The 21152-nt window shown below is 34.3% G+C and overlaps 1 protein-coding gene across 6 annotated transcripts in view; it reads right to left on the bottom strand.

The window, feature by feature from the left end:
* The window catches only part of MNAT1 (MNAT1 component of CDK activating kinase), a 188283-nt gene that overhangs the window by 44419 nt on the left and 122712 nt on the right, over positions 1-21152 (bottom strand). The window lies entirely within an intron of this gene.

Raw genomic sequence — 21152 nt, 5'->3', positions numbered from 1 at the left:
TTAAACTGAACTTAAACTTTAAAAATGAGTTTAAGATCAATATTTACAGAGCTCACTACACATTAGTAATATTCCCAGCAACAAATGTTAACTCCAATGGTAGCATTTATCACTCAAATAGCTAACATTTACATAGTACTTACCACGTGTCAGATATTATTATAAGGATTTATCATTTATTAACTCATTTAATCCTCCCAACTCTATGACACAGGCTCTAATATCTTCATTTTGAAAATGAGAAAACAAAATACAGAGAGATTAAACTGCCCAGGGAATTAATTAATAAAAAATCCGGTACTGAATAAACCCAGGGCAGTGTAACTCCAGAGTATGTTCTCTTAATCTTTACACTAAAAGGTTAATGTGATAATAAACCTTAAATAGTTTGGTATTGCTACATCTATATTTGATAAATTAATGGAGAGAATAGATGACATTATTCTTACTGGTAATTCATTATCCTAGTGATATTCATTAATCATACTATTTTTCAACAAGTGGAAGCAGGATGTAATCCCAACTACTACAGAGCATTCCTTTTGTCTATGTTAACTAGCCCACAATCTTGGTCAACCAACATTAGATTCAATCCGGCAAGTGTCCACTTCCATGAAGTGGTGGACACCTTTAAAGCCAGATGTGACCTCTACCTCTCCCTTGCTCCATAAAACTTTTCACTAACCAAATAATAACAGTTAACATTTATTGAATGTTTTCTTAAGTACTAAGAGTACTATGAGTTAAGTACTATAAATTAAGTTTTATAATCAAAACAATCCTGAGAGATAGACTCTATTACCATCTTCACTTTACAATTAAGAAAAGTAAGGTTCAGAGAGGTTAAGTTCTCATAGCTAAGGTACAGAGCTTGGATTTCAAGTCAGGTATATATATATATTTTTTAAGATTTTATTTATTTATTCATGAGAGACACAGAGACAGAGAGGCAGAGACACAGGCAGAGGGAGAAGCAGGCTCCATGCAGGGAGCCCAATGCAGGACCCGATTCCGGGTCTCCAGGATCACACCCTGGGCCGAAGGCGGCGCTAAACCACCAAGCTACCCGGGCTGCCCTCAAGTCAGGTATATTTAACACTAAACACTCCCATACAGAAGAATTCTATACTGTTTAACCCTGTGCCACGCACAGTGACACTATGAGAGCATATATCTCATATAGTGCATTGCATCCCATTTATTCACATATCATCATACCCCTCAATTCTGTATCAAGAGTTCTTTGGTGACCAAAACCATGTCTTAAATGCTTTTATTTCCTAAAACTAAAATGGCCTTAATGAACATCTGATGAACAAATAACTGAGTAAACAGATGATTATCTAATGAAAAAAATATATATTGACAGATCAGCAATTCTCAAACTTTTTCACCTTAGGATCTCCTTACATTCTTAAAAATTACTGAGGACTCCTAAAGAGCTTCTGTTTAGGTAGGGCATGTATACCTATATTTTCTACATTAAAAATTAGAACAGGGCACCTAAGTGGTGCAGTAGGTTTAACATCTGACTTTTGGTTTCAGTTCAGGTCATGATCTCAAGATTGTGAGACTGAGCCCTGTATCAGGCTCTGCACTCAGTGCACAGCATGGAGCCCACTTGGGACTCTCTCCCTCTGCCCTGCCCCTGCCTCAAATAAATAAATAAATAAATATTTTTTAAAAACTAAAACTAAAAAATTAGAAAATATTTATTCATTTAAAAATAACAGTTAAAGCCTATTACATGTTAGCATAATATACTACATAACACTTGTCAAAAGGAAGCTGCAATGCCTATTTTAATATCAAATTAATTAGATTTCATAGCAAAGAACATTACTAGAAATAAAGAAAATCCTTTCATAATGATAAAGAGGCCAATAAATGAAGAGTTTATAACAATCCTAAATGTTTATGTTCCTAATGAAAGTGAATTTGCAGAAAAATCCAGTGGACTCATGAGAAACTACTACAACTAAATGAGTTCTGCAAGGTTGTTTGCAAGCTGTAAGATCAACATACAAAATTTAATCATACCTTCATCCCAGAAGAAAGCAATAATTATAAATTGAAAAACTTTTAAGGGATCCCTGGGTGGCTCAGTGGTTTAGCGTCTGCTTTCTGCCGGGGGTGTGATCCCGGAGTTCCAGGATCAAGTCCCACATTGGGCTCCCTGCATGAAATGAAGCCTGCTTCTCCCTCTGCCTGTGTCTCTGACTCTCTCTCTCTCTCTCTCTCTCTCTGTCTCTCATGAATAAATAAATAAAATCTTTTAAAAAAAATTTTAATATCATTTATAATAACATTAAAATATATATACCACATCTTCTTTATCCGTTCATCAGTTGATGGATGGGTTTAATAGGTGATGGGAATTAAGGAGTACACTTGTTATAATGAGCACTGAGTGTTGTATGGAAGAGATCAATCACTATACTATACACCTGAAATTAGTATTATGCTACATGTTAACTAACTGGAATATAAACAAAAACTTTAAAAATATATAAAGAAATCTGACAAAGAGAGAAATCTGACAAAATACATGTACACTAAAACTAGTGAGAGAAATGAAAGAAGACCTAAATAAATGGGAAAATATGCCTTGTGCCTGAATCAGAAGACTCTATTATTAAAATAGAGCCAATTCACTCCAAATTGATTTACTGATTCAATACAATATCAAACTTCTGGTAGAACTTAGAAGCAATGATACGCCAGTAACACAAGCATATTTACAGCACAGACATTAGTTTCTAATACTATTCTCCAATAAAAGAGACCAGGGCTTCTTAGAGAAATGTTTGATTCTAGAACTGGATCAGGATATATACATGATGAACCTAAAGCATCTTGTTAAGCCAGAAAGTAAAGAAGTACTTTAAAAAAAAAAAAAAAGGGGGGGGGGCAGCATAATGATGAGAGGATGGCAAATGGGCACTAGAGCCAACTAACACCTCAAAAGACCAAAACTGGATTATAATCCAAAGTGTAAAATAAACGTTCATAAGTTCTTAGTGACAGAAAAAAAAGAGTGAATAAATAGATGGGGGAAAAGAGTCAAATCTCCCATGCAGAAGAATTCTGAATAATTTATGTAGATACAAAAACCTCAAGAAAGTGAACCATAACTCCCCACACTTTAAGTATGGTCAGTGAAAAGGATGAAACTGAACCACTATCTTATATCACACCCCCAAAATTAACTCAAAATAGATTAAAGACTTTAATGTAAGACCAGAAACCATAAAATTCCTAGAAAAGGTTATAGGTTTAGGTGAGCTCCTTGACACTGGTCTTACCTAATATCTTTTTGACCTGACTCCAAAATAAATGGCAACAAAAGCAAAAATAATAAATGGGACTATATCAAACTAAAAAGTATCTCCATGGTAAAGGAAATCATCAACAAAAAGGCCATCTATTGAAGATACTTGTAAATCATATATATCCAATAAGAGATAGATATCCAAAATATATAAAGAACTCATAGAGCTCAATAAAGCATATGACTACTTCTCGGTGGTTGGCTGAGAGGTGTGAAGGAGAAATTACAAAGTGACACCAGCAATCTTCTGAGGGAGACAGATATGTTATCTTGATTGTACACATATATCAAAGCATGTCAAACTGTGTATTTTAAATATATGCTGTTTACTGTATGTCAACTATATCTCAGTAAAACTGCTTAAAAACAGAATAAAATTAATTCTAAATTGCCATAATAAAATTACCATGTGAGCTCACTAGACCCTTTAACTAATAGAAGATATATTATGGGATCTTACTGACCTTATTTTTACTATAGCTAGAAGTATGTTATTTTATGATCATAGGAATTATTTCAATTATTACTTATAATGCTAAAAAGAGCAAACTAAAATAATGAAAAAATGATGGAATCAACTGAAGAATAATAGTTAAGTAAATCACAATTATCCTATCAATCTTCAGTTTTTGTACTACATTGTTCAAATTATTGTATCTTTTTTTGCATCATTTCTTTAGGAGGAGGATTATGAAAATACCCTAGATGAACTTTCTCAAACTCAAAAAACAGTGAGTTATCACTACAGTTTTAACTGTACAATTCAATCATTTTTAGTAAATTACAGCATTGTCAAGTCATTAACATGATGCAATTTCAGATCATTTTCATTCCCCAAAACAGATTCTTGATGTCCATTTGCAGTCACTCAAAGGTATATTTTTAAGGACAAAAAGGAAATATATTCTCTCTCTTTAAAAAAAAAAAATTTATTTATTTGAGAGAAACAGAGTAAGCATATGAACAGGAGGGGCAGAGAGAAAGGAAAAGAGAATCTCAAGCAGATTCTGCACTGGGTATGGTGCTGGACATCGGGCTGGATCCTACAACCCGAGATCACAACCTGAGCCAAAACCAAGAGTCACTTAACCAACTGCAGGCACTAAGGTACCCCAGGAAATATTATATTCTCATCCATTCAGTCATTAAACAGGATAGTTTCATTCCACAGTAAATAACATGGTACAAAAACTCTATCATTTTGCTAAAAGAGTATGTCAACATTTCTTTATTTTTGATGTTCATGTACCATAATTTACTTGCAACAGTTTTTAAGTGTATAAATGTTATAGGCTGATACATATCCTAAGGTAATTTGGAAGGAAGAAGATGATGTAAAAATGGACAATTAATTGAACTGGTTATTCTAACTGGCATTTATAAATCAAAAGTGAGAACCTTTTGTAATTACAGTCCTCTCTTCAAATTACAAGGCATTTAAGTTTTCAAAGTAATTTTGGCAAAGAGAGAAAAAGAGAAAGAATAATATGCTTGGAACTTATTTTTGATATAGTTACATTTTGATTATATAAATGCAGCAGAACCAGTAGTGATAAGCTGGACCCAAATTTACAAGATGGTTATATTCCATGTTCATGCATGATCACTCATCAATGATCAGCTGCATTCAAAGAATGTTGTCAGTTTTGAGTGTATATACCTTCTAAACCAAGAATATATTAAATTAAAATGTGTGCTATGGTTACTTCTCTATTCAATTTTCTTTTTTTTAATAAGATTTTATTTATTTATTTGACAGAGAGAGAGAGAGAGAGAGCACAAGCAGGGGGAGTGGGAGGAGAAGCAGGCTCCCCAACCAGCAGGGAGCCCAACGTGGGGCTTGATCACATGTTGATCCCAGGACTCTGGGATCATAACCCAAGCTGAAGGCAGACATTTAACTAACTGAGCTACCCAGGTGCCCCTCTATTAAATTTTCTAATAACGTTGTTTTCCACTACTCATTTATTCTTGTATCTGCAAATTATTCATAAAATAGCTTAAAATTATTTAATTAAAAGGGTCCACTGGACCTAGATGATAAATGGGATGACTATTATTCCTGATAAAAAGCGAGTTAGAAACTGATGAAATTCCATAAAGCATTAGGACAGAAGAAAATCAAGACTATGATCCCCTAGACCCATAATTTCCCTTAGATTTTAAATGTATGTTTCTTAGACTTCAGAAATATTTGAGTACTGTGTTTTGTGTTTAAAGCAGCATGTCTCAAACTTTTCTTACCATAATTAGTAAATATACTTCACATAAATACTCACTACAAATGTATATACACATGCACATATAATAAGTGAAATGAGTTTCACGAGATATACAATATCCTTGGCTAGTTTAGTTTCTATTTTATTCTATTTTTTAGAAATGCTGTACATAATCCATAATCTGAAAACATTAATAATATAGCCTTCAATATATCATTCTTAAACATTAAGTATAAGCTGAAAGTTCAGATGGTACTGGACAAATTATAACAAACAAACAAAATCAAAAACAGTACACAAGCTCAAGACACAGATGGAAGGGGTAAAGCCACCATCAGGTTATGGATGTTAATTTCAATCAAATGAGAGGATAAAGATAACAACTAAGCCTTCCTAAAAATGGCAGCTTCATGTAAAATAGAAGCTCCAAATATGTAAATATGTAAAATAGAGATCCAAGAAATATCTTCTTGTTGTTGGCTCATTTGCTGGGAGACTAGAGCCGACCAAACATATATTACAACTGAGAAGACTCCTGACTCTTATTAGAAAAGCTGGGCCACTGAATCTTTCTTCCTCCTCTTCTCTCAGATGGAGGGATGGAAATAGGAGAATGAAGTAACTATTATTGCTTCTGGCTCCCTAACTTTTAACTCTTTCTAAATTAAGTTTGAGATAAAACTCAGTGTAAAAGCTCTAAAGGTTGACCAAATTTTCTCTAAATCTAAAGACAGCTCAACACTCCTTGGCAGAATATTTTGTAATGATTTAGAAAGCAGCAATCCCACAAACCCAAATGTTACTCATTATAAATTAGCAAAGCAGATAGATTTCATCCCTCAAACACAGACAAACACAATGGCAGGAAAGACTAAGTTATTAACAAAAACAGCACTGAAGTGCCATCTACATTGAGTAAGGAGGTTAAAAAGAAAGTGACAAATGGTTATTTGTCAAATATTGTTTCAATATTTATTAGCCCCAGAAAGGGTTAAGATGGTTTTAGGGCTTGCTGAAGTAGGCAAGATGCTGACAAATGGTGATATTTATTTTACTCTCATATCCATTAGCCCAAGAAAAGTTAAGATGATTTTAGGGTTTGATGAGGTAGGCAAGATGTTGATTAAGTCCAAAGAAAACAAATGAAAACAAAAGAACTGAAGACAGGCGATCATTATGAGAAATCTAAAGAAACAAAATCATTGTATTATATGTGGCTCAACTGAAAATAGTATTTACATATTCACCATGGAAATAGTGAATGCTGATTCAATTTAAAAAGCATGATATATCTGTATTGAGACAAAACAGGGAACCCTAAATAAGGGATAGGGAAGGAGTTAAAGGGGTAAATCTCTCTCTCACATTAGGATATTGAGACAAGTCTAAAATTGGAAATCAAGAAACTGCAGCATAATTGTATTATTTAAAAATACACAGATAAATATAACAACAAAAGCTAAGATTTAGAAGCTGGGTAGAGTAAAAAAAAAAAAAAAAGTTATATTGAGGTATACAGAATCCAAGAATGACAATTCATTTGACTTTGAAAAATTACCTGATTAGCATCTTGTTCTCAGTAAATAAATATGAAAGCTACACAGAACCAATCAGCATTTCTTCCCACACTGAAATACTTCAGCATTAAGAGCCCAATCCTACCTGGTCATCTGATCCACATTTTTATTATTGATAATTTTCCTTTCAAAACAGTATTCCTTAAAAAATCTTTCATCAACTAAAAAATGATAATCGGCCATGTTCATTCTGCTCCCCAAAAGCACAGCCATTTGTTTTCCAGATTCAACTACAAGTTTTTAACCTCAATAAGATCTAATTCCTAACCATTACTTTTTTTTTTCCAAATCTGTTGTAAATTGGTTTGTTATGATTTCAAATTCATTTGTTTATGACTTAAGTAAAGTTGTTTTGACCTAAGGGTGAATTGGTTTACACTGAAGAAGCTGTGTTAGGATGTTGTCATTGACACCTGTTGTGGTTGCTTAAGTACTTGGTAGTTCAACTGTTGACAAGCACTGCTGGAGACTTATTGATAGTAACATATGGAAGAACAGCAAAAAAAAAAAAAAAAAAAAAAAAAAGGAAGAACAGCAATGATGTAATGAACATTTAAAACTTTAAATACCAAGAGTTTGTGAGGTTTCACTGAGGGTATTCAATCTGGGCAAGGCTACTCTTTGTTATCTAAATAACTCTTCAAAGATCTTGAAACACTTCCTCCTGCCATGACCAGGCTTCTCTTGGTTGGCAATGGTGTTAAACCATGCAGCACTCCCAGGAAGGGATGGGACATCTGTTCCTGTCTTGGCAAGGCTACTCCTCCTCATAGGCAGTGGTGCAAACTGTATAAATGCCGTTGCCCATTAGCTGCATGCTTCAGCAGCAAAGGACCTATGCCAACAGCTGATACTCAAATTTTAGCTAGAAAGATTGATTCTACTGAGAACTAACTCATAGAAGAGTACACCTCAACTAAATTTGGACTTTATTTCTTTTGCTTCTCCCTTGCCTGAAATAATAGTGTAATTAATTTATCACTGATTTGGAGTATTTCTTTATTGCCTTATTAAAAGGATAAACTATTGGCCTGTGAAATATTATTATAAATTTTAATTTCCACAATAAACCTGTTTTAAATAAATTATTGGCAAAGACAATCTAGTCTCCGAGTATAATTTGCCTCAAATAAAACAAAATCTAAGTCTCCACATTCTTCTCAAAGCAGTAAGACCAAATATGGAAAATCCATTTTTATGACTAAATTGACAAGATGCTTTGGTTTTAGAAACCAGTGATACAGGATCCTTTCCTCAGGGCAATTCTTATCAGTCAGTTGCACACCTAGAATATTGGATAACCAGAGTAGATCATTTTTTTACCGCACCTATTCCTCTATACAATAAAATTATTTTCTGTAATAATCATGAAATTAGAATAAAAATGCAGAAAATACACACAGGGAGACTTTTTATTGGACTTTGTATACATAATTATGCCAATAAAAAAATCTAATGTAAAATTTTTAAAAATTTACATCATAAAAGAAGGTAAAAAGTAACAGGAAAATACCCATTAATTATGTTAATTCTCAAAATCAGGAAAATATAAGTACATAACAGACTCAAAATAGTTTGTTTTGAGCTTTGACTTCTGCAAATTTGTCAATGAATTCATTAAAACTGATCTTCACAAATAATATATTGGGACTTCATCAAGATAAAAAGCTTCTGCACAGCAAAGGAAACAACAAAACTAAAAGGCAGCCAAAGGAATGGGAGAACATATTTACAAATGACGTATCTGATAAAGGGTTAGGCTAACAGACACATGAAAAAGATGCTCGTCACTCATCATCAGGGAAATACAAATCAAAACTATGATGACAACACCTCACACCTGGTAGAATGGCTAAAATTAACAACACCGGAAATGACAGGTGTTGGCAAGGATTCACAGGGGAGCCCTCTTAATACTGTTGGTGGGAATGCAAACTGGTGCCAGCCACTATGGAAAACAGTATAGAGGTTCCTGATAAAGTTAAAAATACAACTACCCTACAATCCAGCAACTGCACTACCAGCTACAAAAATACAGATTTGGAAGGGGTACGTGCACCCTGATGTTTACGGCAGCATTATTAACAATAGCCAAACTATAGAGAGAACACAAATGTGCATAAACTAACGCATGGATTAAGAAGATGTAGTGTAGTGTAGTGGGGGGGGGGGGCAGTGGACCAATATTCAGCGATCAAAAAGAATGAAATCTTGCCATTAGCAACAATGTGGATGGAGCTAGAGTGTATTATGCTAAACAAAATAAGTCAGAGAAGAACAAATATATGGTTTCACCCACATGGAATTAAAAGAAAAAACAAAAACAGATGAGCACATGGAAAGGAAAAAAGAGAATGACAGAGAAGGAAGCGAATCATAAGAGACTCTTTTAAAAAAAAAAAAAAAAGGTAGTCTCCACACCCAGTGTGGAGCCCAACATGGGGCTTAAACTCATGACCCTAAGATCAAGACCTGAGCTGAGATCAAGAATCAGATGCCTAATCGACTGAGTCATCCATGTGCCCCCATAAAGACTCTTAATGATAGCGAACAAACTGAGGGTTGTTGGAGAGTATGGATGGGGGATGGGCTAAATGTATTAAGGAGGGCACTTGTGATAAGCACTGGGTGCTACATGTAAGTGATAAATCACTAAATTATATTCCTAAAACTAATATTACACTATATGTTAACTGAATAGAATTTAAATAAAAATTTGAAAAGATAAATTAAAAGATAAAAATTAAATTGATCTGTGCATATTCATGTTCAGTATGTAATAAAACCAGATTTGTTAATTTACCTTTGCTTATTCCAGTTATAAAATAAGTCATGGGGATGTAATGTAGAGCATAGGCCATAAAGTCAATAATATTGTAATAACTTTGTAGGGAAAGAGATGGTAACTAGACTTATCATAGGGATTACATTTTGTACATTTTGTAAACGTATATATGTAATGTATACATTTTGTAATGTATAAAAATATTGAATCACTATGATGTACACCTAAAACTAATAAGATACTGTACGCTAATTAGACTGAAATTAAAAAGCTTATCTTTGCTCGTAATTAATGAAGAATATGTTTAGTTAATTTTAATTTCCAGTTTCTTTCCTGAAGCAACAGATATAGTCAGGAAGTATCTTAATGATAAAGATGACTTTGACAGAGTTTCATAAAATACCTATTTCACAATAAATTTCAGAAACTTTAATACTATTCATGTCTTTGTTTCTTTAGGATTGATTCTATTTTTTTTTAAAGATTTTATTTATTTATTCATGAGAGACACACACAGAGAGAGAGGCAGAGATACAGGCAGAGGGAGAAGCAGGCTCCATGCAGGGAGCCTGACGTGGGACTCGATCCCCGGTCTCCAGGATCAGGCCCTGGCTGAAGGCAGCGCTAAACCACTGAGCCACTCGGGCTGCCCTAGGATTGATTCTACTAATACCTCTCAGATGTACCCCAGTTAAAAAGCTTTTAAACACAAATCCTCCAAGAACTTAAGTTTTATTTCTTCATCTTTATAATCACTGGGCTATACCTATTTATCTATTTGAAGTTTACTCCAAATCTAATACTTAAACTCTGGAACTTATACTACAACAGGATAGTTGGAAATAAAAATTTTGCAGGAAAAAGCTGGAAGGATTCTAAAACCTTACAAACTTACTCTTGAATGAGGCTAAATATAGCTGAGAGCATAGATATTGGAGAGGGTGGGGGGTAGAGTGTAGGGCTGATTATAAAACTGGGAGTTCTTTGAATTAATTCCTTGTACAATACAGTAGTATTAAAAAAATAAAAAATAAAGATGTACTAATTGGAAGTTTACATATATACTATGAAATTCAAAAGTAACAGCACCAATTGATTAGAACTTGGACCAACAAAAGATTTTTTTAAGAGTATTTGAAAGTGGATGTTGTTTAGAAGTGCTGGTACATGGTGATAAAAAACAGACTGACTTAAAACTTTTATTTTATTATTTGTATTTTAATTTCTCTAAAGACAATGCAATTCCTTATTGCTAGCATTTGGGAAAGACTATTCCTAATGCCCCACCCTTGTCACACCTCCACTATCAATTCACCTTTACCTTTGTTCCAACCCAAAAGCTGGTGAGTTACTTTGCCCAATTCAATCCTATCTTCCTCACACACACATATACAAAAAAACAGCAAATGGAAACTGAGAACTTGGTTATGCTTAAAAATAGAATATTTTTTTGAGAATATAAAGTTGCTACATAATTTGAACTCACTGCCCTTAATATATTATCTGAAATTGTAATAATCTAAAGGCAAAATAAAAATAAAGCTCATTCAGATTTTGAAAGCTCTGTATATGACAAAGGTATGTGGTACAACAGAGAAAAAGTAGCTTAAGAGAGTAAGAATCTAGTCCTAGCTTTGCAAGAACCAGAGATGTGACTATAAGCAGTTTTTTCTTCTCTGGCCTTGCTTGTCTGTAGTGGACGCAAACAGTTCACTTTCCTACAAAAGAGGAAGAGTTGCATGCACAGAGTATTTCTAAGGTTTTTCTCTAACTCTTGTAAGTCTCTTTAGAAACCTTTTTTAGAAATAGTTTTTAATAATGATATTTGATAAATAACTTAAAGCAACTGGCACAATTTTGCTGCCTCAAAGAATTCCTCCCCCTGATCTCCCTTATCACAGTAAATGGCAGCTCTGTTGCTCAGATAAAAAAAAGCTTTGGGAACAACTTTTTTAGATCTCCCTACATCTAACCCATCAAAAATTCTCTGGTCTCTGTATCAAAATTATATCCATATTCTGACCATTTTCTCAGCTACTACACTGCTACCATCTAAGCATAAGCCCGTACCATCTTAACTAGAACTGCTGCACGTTTTGTTTTCACTCTATCAATTCTCCTATAATAGACCTTTCTAAATTTAAGTCATAGGACATACTGTTCAAAATTCTCCTAAGACCTCCCATCTCCTTCAAAGTAAAAACTCTTGGCCATTTCCTTAAAATATCCCTACATGATCTAACTGGGCACAGCCTAGTTATGTGAAATAACTTATGTAAAAACCTGTACCACTATGATCTCATCACCTGCCTTTCCTCAATTCACTCTGCTCTGGACCCTGGCCTACTCTCTCCTTCTCATTTACAATCCCACCTCAGGATCTTTGCACTCACAGTTCCTTCTGACTCTCCCCATGATACCACGATTGGCTTCTTTGCTTAATTCATGTCTGCTCAAGTATCTTCCTTAAAAAGATTCTATCAGTACCTATGTAAAAACAGCACTCTACTCCAATCACTACATATCCCTTTACCCTGCTGTATTTGTCTTCAAAGTACTAATTACCATCTAATAGACTCATTAGTGTATTTTAATTATTAGCTTTACCCCAGTAGAATGACAATAGGTGTTCTCAGTTTTCCTCACTGCTGTTTTCTCAGTACCTAGAAGAGTATGTGGCTCCATAATTGAATGAATAACAAAAGTAAAGGAATCGTTAAATACCAACTGTTTTCTCAAACCAACTGTTTTACAGCTAAACACTGCAAGGTTTCATTTTTTAATGGAGAAAATTATATTTAGAGATACACAGTCTACTGGATTTTATAATGATTTGGGAATAAGAGCAAATTGAACTTGCTTATTTTAGGGTCCTGCAAAAAATCTGAATTAAAAGTATATTTGATTATAAAATTTAGTTATAATTTTATTATTTAAGCTACATAATTTGGTCTATTGAGTATTGCTTTTCTAAGATTAATTTTTAAATATATATAAATTAATATTATGATTTAATAGTCTTAAAGTGCTTACTACAAAAAACTATTCTGGAATCAACTGCATAATTACATTTCCTCAGTGACCTTGTAATCTCGTGAGCATTTACTCTAGACTAAACAGCCTCATTCAGCTGCCCTGTGTCTGTCGATGAAAGAAGCTTGTTTGACAACTGCTTCAAGCAGAAACATATTTTTTTCCATGACTGCATAAAAAAAGATTTAAAACTTACCAGACTAGAGCCAGACTAGAACTTTAAGCACAAAGGTTCATGTTAGATGTGTGAGCTGATTTCTAATTCAAATGCCAAGAAAAACAGATACTAAAGACATTTTGCTGTCATGCCCAGTGAAAAGAAGTTAATTTAGTATACATGTTCATAATTACAACAAAATATAATATATATACTATATACACATACATATTGCAGTCTTTTTTGTGACTTTTTATTTTTTCCACATTCTTTGATTTTCCAGTATCCTTAAGGCTTTTATAAAACTAACAACATATAAACTTAGGTGGACAGCATCAAAAACAAAGATAAAACAAACCCCTTTTCTCCATTCTTAGGCAATGCATGTATCATAAATCAATAGGTAAAGACCTTGACCAAAAAACAGAAATTTCTTCAATGTGACTTAAAAAATGCTTCTCCAAAATGGTAAGAAAAATCATTGATGAAACACTTGAAGCATCAGAAACAAGAAACTGCAGTTATCAGAACTAGATTAACACCAGGTCAAGAAGTTCTAGCCAAACTCAATAAAATATAAAATTGAAATCAGATGTAGAACATTTAGAGGAAAAATTCATTTTTTCAGATGATGCACTTCCAAATAAAACCCAGATAGTCACCTAATAGAACAAATATTAGAGTTCAGAAATGTAGCTGGATACAAAATAAAAATACACTTAATCAGTTAGAAAGCATAATGAAAATAATTTTATAACAATAGTATCACAACTATAACAAAAAATTTCTAAGTGAGATATATAAAAACTCAGTAATTTTTATTTTTTTAAAGATTTTATTTATTCATAAAATCTTTAAAAAGGGGGCGAGGGGCACCTGGGTGGCTCGGCAGTTGAGCTCCTGCCTTTGGCCTATGGCATGATCCTGGAGTCCTGGGATCGCATCCCACATCAGGCTCCGTGTGGGAAGCCTGTTTCTCTCTCTGTCCGTGTCTCTGCCTCTCTCTCTTTCTGTCTCTCATGAATGAACTTAAAAATTTATTTATTTATTTATTTATTTATTCATTCATTCATTCATTCAGAGAGAGGCAGAGACATAGGAAGAGGGAGAAGGAGGCTCCATTCATGCAAGAAGCCTAATGTGGGACTTGATCCCAGGACTCCAGGATCACGCCCTGAGCCAAAGGCAGACACTCAACCACTGAGCCACCCAGGCACCCCAAACTCAGTACATTTTAAATATCCATTCTTGGGGCGCCTGGGTGGCTCAGTGGTTGAGCATCTGCCTTTTTTTTTGGCTCAGGGCGTGATCCCAGAGTCCAGGAATCGAGTCCCACATGAGGCTCCCCATGGGGAGCCTACCTCTCTCTGTGTCTCTCTCATGAATAAATAAATAAGATCTTTTAATAACTATATAAATACATACATACATACTCATTCTTTCTAATCAGTTTATAAGTTTAAAGTAATTCCAAATAAAATCCCAAAAGAAGTGGAGCTTGGTTATTATCTAAGGAGTGAAATGAATGGCTATTACCTTAGTTAAGTTACTGGTGGGTTTGGTTTGTTTGATTACCTGTTTCACAATATTTTATTCGAAATTTTCAAATGTACAGGTAACTTGAAAGAACTGGATAGTAATTTGCTGCTTTGGCAATAAAGTTTACTTGGAAGAATAAATGTATAAAAATGCTAGGAATACTCTGAAAAAGATAAATAGCAAAGGAAGAGTTGTCCCACCTGTGCCAAGTAGAATTCTGAGATGGTTCCCAAAATTCCTTGTGCATCTTTGCAAAATCCCTTACCACGGGGAGATACAATGGATTTCATTTCTGAGATTATATGGCAAAAGGGATTTTGCAGATGTAATTAAGATCTCAAATCAGTTGACTATGACTTAATTAAAAGGGAAATTGTCTAGGTGGGCCAAAATTAATCAGATAGGTAACCTTGAAAAGAAAGAGATTCAAAGTGATTTTTCTCTTGCTCACACTGAAGATGAAAGCTGCCATGAGTTCTACATCTTCAAAGAACCTAATTCTCCAAGAATATAAAACAGTTCAGAAGATAACACCCCACCCCACCACCACCACCACAGAACCAGAGCACCTGCTGACATTTTTATTACAACCACGTGACACCTGAGTTACATGGATCTGGGCAACTTCTGCTCAGACTGCTGACTCACAAACACTGAAAATGAATGAGATAAAAATGGATGGTTTTAGGCCACTTAAATTTGTGGTAATTTGATATACAGCAATAGAAAATAAATGCATAGGTTAATATTAAAACATAGCATGAATTTAATAATTATGTGATACTGCTAAAAAATTGAAACATAGATTGATGGAAAATAAAGGGCAGTGGAGAAAAAGTCTTAGTATGTTAATAAAACACATGAGCTAACAAAAAGAAGTATTGGCTACAATGGTCTGGGCCAACTGATTTACTATGCTGAAAAAATAAAGATTCTTTTATAGCTCCTTACAAAAAAATAAATTCCAGATGGATTAAGCGATTAGATATAAAACTGAAGCTATGCAAAAATTAGAATATAAATATATATAAAGTTCCGTGTTGGTTTAGGACTTGCCTTAGTACAGGAACAATGGAAAATTAACAGGATATCATCGATATAGCCACTGCTCAGAGATTATAACTACTGCATATCATAAACAATGTAAGAATAAAAAAAATAGGGGGTGTTTGGGGGTGTGCAGTTAAGTGCCCAACTCTTGGTTTTGGCTTGAGTTGTGGTTTCAGGGTTGTGAGATCAAGCCCCACATCAGGCTCTGTGCTCAGTGCAGAGTCTCCTTGGGATTCTCTATTTCCCTCTCCCTCTGTGCCTCTGCTACACTCTCCTTTCCTCTAAAATAAATAAAACTTAAAAAAATAAAAAAAATAAAGTTTAAAATTTCAAGGGCTAACAGCCTTACTATATAGCTGACTCCTATAACTAAATAAGGAAAACAATACTATCCCAATAAAAAAGGAGACAAGGGGAATAAACAGATAATTCATACATAGGGAGGAAAAGAAGAAAATAAATTACAGGGCGGACTCTGACACAAATATAAAGACAATACAAAGATGCTAAGGAAAGGAAATAGCATGTGCAATAACACAAAAATACCTGAAACACCATAAAGTTCTTTTTTTTTAAAGATTTTTATTTGTTGGGCAGCCCCAGTGACTCAGCGGTTAGTGCCACCTTCGGCCCGGGGTGTGATCCTAGAGACCCAGGATCGAGTCCCACTTCGGGTTCCCTGCATGGAGCCTGCTTCTCCCTCTGCCTGTGTCTGTGCCTCTCTCTCTGTGTGTGTCTCTCATGAATAAATAAATGAAATTAAAAAAAAATTTTTGACAGAATAGGTTCAATGTCTCATCTCAAATTCTTGATAAAGAAAGTTCTATCTATCAACTGAAAATAAAACAATTATTAAGAGCAAAAGATAGGTCATGAAAGCAAGATTACTATGAAGGTGGATCTTCTTTTTTTTTTTTTTTTTTTTTAAAGATGTATTTATTTATTCATGAGAGACACACAGAGAGAGAGGCCGAGACACAGGCAGAGGGAGAATCAGGCTCCCACAGGGAGGCCAATGTGGGACTCTATCCCAGATCCTGGGATCATGTCCTGAGCCGAAGGCAGATGTTCAACTGCTGAGCCACCCAGGCGTCCCAAAGGTGGATCTTCTATTCTGGGGACTATACCCTATCCTATCCCCTCAAAAATGAAAAATTTTAATTGCTTTGCTAACAGTAATGAATTTGTTAACAGGTTAGTCACTTTTGGTTGGTTAGTTTTATCAAGGTAGTCTATGGCCACATAAGAAACAAAATTGATAGGTGCTGACAGAAATCAAACAAAAAACTTTCTTCTAATTATCATTAGTTTCTAATTACCTAAGTCAATTCAATACTATTATACTGTCACAAATTTTTTTACTATTGATTAGGTAATAATAGCTAAATAATCTTAGCATCTGGTAAAGAAGGATTCAGGATACTAAACCATCAGACTTTAAATCTGTTTTTTAAAGCTCTCATAACTTGGGGCACCTGGCTTGTTTAGTCAATAAAGCATGCAACCCTTGATCTGTGGTTTTAAGTTCAAATCCCACACTGTATGTACAGATTACTTAAAAATAAAAATCTTTAGGGGTGCCTCAATCTGTTAAGCATTGGCACTTGATTTTGGCTCAGGCTATGATCTCATGGGTGGTGAGATTAAGCTCCACATGGGGCCCTGCACTCAGCATGGAGTCTACTTGGGATTCTCTCTCTCCCTCACCCTCCATCCCTCCTCCTACCCACTACTGCTCATGCTCCCTTGTCTGTGTGCATGTTCACTCTCTCTCCCTTCTCAAATAAATTATTTTTTAAGTAAAATAAAATCAAATCTTTAAAAAGTAAAAAATAAAAAATAAAGCTATCACAACTGATAGACTCACTTATATCACTTGTGTTAACAAGAAGAGATCTTAAAGATCATATTTTATCTTATAAAACAAGTTTCTCCTTATTTTTGTAATAAGCTCAAATGAAAAGCTCATATTAATCACTTCCATCTACTTAAAACAGTAGAGATATCTGATTAAATAATTTGAAATTGATGAATAAAATTGATAAGCACTCATAATTTATAACAGTTAAGAGAATAACTTGTCTTTGGGTGGAAGGTAGTAAAATATTAACTAGAAACACAGTTGATTTATTAAAAAGATAGTCTCAGAGTGCCAATCAATGAGATTACTAAACTAACCATGAAAGCCACTGTCTAGGGAATTTCAATTAGCAGTTAAGTTTTCCCAAAGCCTTCTACCACCGGCACAGAATTAATAATATTGCCTTGAGCGAACCAGAAGAGTACCACTAGTGAGGTGAACTATAATTATAAATTCATAATACTCTCCTGAATGAAAATTTTTCATTTATTCTTCTTCTACTTCTCAAGTTTAACTGACTTTAGAAAAAATCTTAGTAAATAAAAAGCACCAAAAATCTCTTGGCAATGTACTTTTCATTTCATTCTTTATCAAAGTTATACATAAGGACAAAATTGTAGTTCTTTGGAGACACAATATCTCCCAAGACCTTATATCACCTACTCCCCAAAATATATAATTAAAATTATTCCTAGAGTACTTGCACCACTACTTTTGCACCAGCTAAAGTGAAACTGCAAAGTATACCATTCTTAACTTCACCAAGTCACATAGATTTGAAAGCAGATACAAGAAAATAGAAATAAAGTAGTTAATTTACTCTCTATTCGCCTCTAGAAAAACTGAATCTGTTCAGGTTTAGCCTTCTGAAAGTTCCATGTGTATTGCTTACACAGATATAAACTCTGGCTTCAAAAAAAAAAAAAAGTTTGTAGGATAACATAAGATGGAAATTAAAAAAAAAAAAGATGGAAATTTTGTTGTAATAGGAAAAAAAAGAGAGAGAAGAGTAGGAGCTAGAAGATTGGGGAAAGGGGGCGAGCCTGCCATAAATGGATACATGAGGCTCATTAGATGCAAGAAATGGACAACTCTTAGGATAGATGATGTGTAATTATTATATCTTTAGTCAACCTGTTTATATTACTTGTACCCTAAGAGCAGCACCTTTGAAGATACAAATCATTCTTTGAAAAGTTATTTCACAGAACAAATTTTTTTCAGTTTCTCTCTAAATGTTTTCTGAAATTCGATAAAAATATATCCTTAGATTTATAATCTTTTTTTTAATAAGAAAAAAATTAGACAGCATGTAGCTTCAAATAATAATTCCAGAAAAGAAAATGAACTAATAGCATAAGAAATCAATTCAGAATTTATTTTGGCAAATGTTTCAGTATGAGGTCATAACATTACCAAAAAGACTGCTTGAGCTAATCCCAGCTCCAAATACTAAAGCTGTCTGTAACTCAATTCCGTTCTCAAGGTAGAAGGCTAAAGAGATGTGAGATGGATTCTATTGGTAAATAAATAGTTCTATATCCAGAAAAAGTCAGTTTCTTTAGCAATTCTGATATCAGTGTTGATGATCTAGAAATTCCTACACTACTTAGCTACAGATGGCTAAAAAAAACTGTTTCAGTCAAGGTCTATTGACTTAAACATACATGTTTATTTGAAATCAGAACAATCTGCCCTTTTAACTATTGTGGGTATAGAATATATATGTGGTTTTTGTTGAGAGAAGCAAAAGTCTACTTCAAGAAATTCTGAGGGTGCCAAGGTGGCTCAGTCAGTTAAGTGTCTGTCTTCAGCTCAGGTCATGATCTCTAGGTCCTGGGATCAAGCCCTGCTGCTAAGCAAGGAGTCTGTTTCTCCCTTTCTCTCTGCTCATACCTCCCCCCAACACCACCTCGGCTTGTGTGCTCTCTCTCTCAAATAAATAAAATCTTTAATTAATTATTTCTGGAACTGTATTCTAAATAGTCAAAGGTTAATGAAAGTCCCTCACCCACCACCACCTCCGCCCCCCCCCCCCCCCCCCGCCAAAAAAAAGTGATCCAGCCTCCTTTATTTAAGTTAAATAAGATTTCAGGTATGAAAAACTTGGGGTAAGTACAAACACTATGGTAATATTTTATCTAAAGGATACTTACCCTACATTTTAAAATCTAAATCATAATGGTAAAGGCAAAACAAAGCCAAAAAGGGGCTGCCAAAGTTTATTAAATTGACAATTTACTCAAAATTGTTGGGAAAAAAAGCAGTTAAGCAAGCTACATCTATTTTATACAGATTTCTAATAGAGTTAATTAAATATACACACATATATATAGCAGCAGCAGCACCATAGCAGATTAAAAGAGGGAAATAAGGAATATATTCCATTGAAAATACCCAATAAAAATTGGCAATAGAACACTAAATACAAGAGGAAATGGACTTTACCAAAAAAAAAAAAAAAAAGAGCCAGAACTCAGTTGCTAGGAAAAGCAAAGGTTGGCTGCCACTGGGGGAGAATTAGAAAACCTACTGCCACCTTCCTCAACTCCATACTGACACAGACAAAAGCCTTCAACCACTGAGGAAAGACAGGAAACCATTTCTTACCTGTACTAACACAATGATGCAAAGCACAGATCAGGGGACTAACAGGAAACTGTCTTATACCCAACATTTTCTATGCCTACCAACATAAGACAGAGTTCAGTTGTGGGGCTGGGAGAGGAATACCAAACTCACCTGCACTCTGAAATAAGAGACAAAAGTTGTTTGCCTAGGAAAGAGACAGATATACCAAAAAAGCACCAGCCTAAGGTTCTAGCACACAAGACCTCCTAAGGCTAAAGTTGGAACAGGAGAACTAAGAAATCCCCTTGTTCCCACCAAAAAGCTAATTCCAAGTAAAGAGGAAAAGCAGTTCATTGCTGGGGAGGAGCACCAAGAGAGAACCTTATATAGCTCAGGCTGGCAGAGCCTGCTGAAAGCTGAGAGTAGAGCAAGAAGACTGAAAAGATTCCTCCAACACTCCAAGTCTCATACTAGGCACAAAGTGGCAAGACACTGTAACTGGAAGAAGTTGAAACCTTTGAGCAACAACTGGAGCAACAACAAGACTCAAACTAAAATCAAACTACAGACTTTATACTTCTCTATACTAATGCCCTGACAGAAAAAAAAAGACATAAATATTGTGGAGCATAAATATTACTTATCTCAGTCTCTGCTGTTCTATCACACAGAATATCCAATACTCAAATAATAATTATAATAAACACAGAAGAGCAGGAAAAATAAATCTATCATCATGACATAAAATAATCAATAGAACCAGACCCAGAGATGATAGAACTATCAAAGAGGCACTTAAAAATAACATGATTAGTAAGTCAAAAGATCTAGGAAAAAAGGCAGAGAATATGTATAAACAGGGAATTTCAGATAAGATATGAAATTGCAAAAAGGATATGGAAATGCTAGATATAAAAATAGCAAGATCAAAGGAAGTCTTTTGATAAAAAAGAAATCCATGAAGAAATAATGGTTGAGATATTTACAAAATATAAACAACAAATTATAGATTTAAGAAGTACAGAG

Source organism: Canis aureus, chromosome 9, assembly GCF_053574225.1.
Source record: "Canis aureus isolate CA01 chromosome 9, VMU_Caureus_v.1.0, whole genome shotgun sequence".
Classification (NCBI taxonomy): domain Eukaryota; kingdom Metazoa; phylum Chordata; class Mammalia; order Carnivora; family Canidae; genus Canis; species Canis aureus.
Note: the sequence above shows the minus strand (reverse complement) of the source record. Positions and strands in the feature narration are given on the sequence as shown.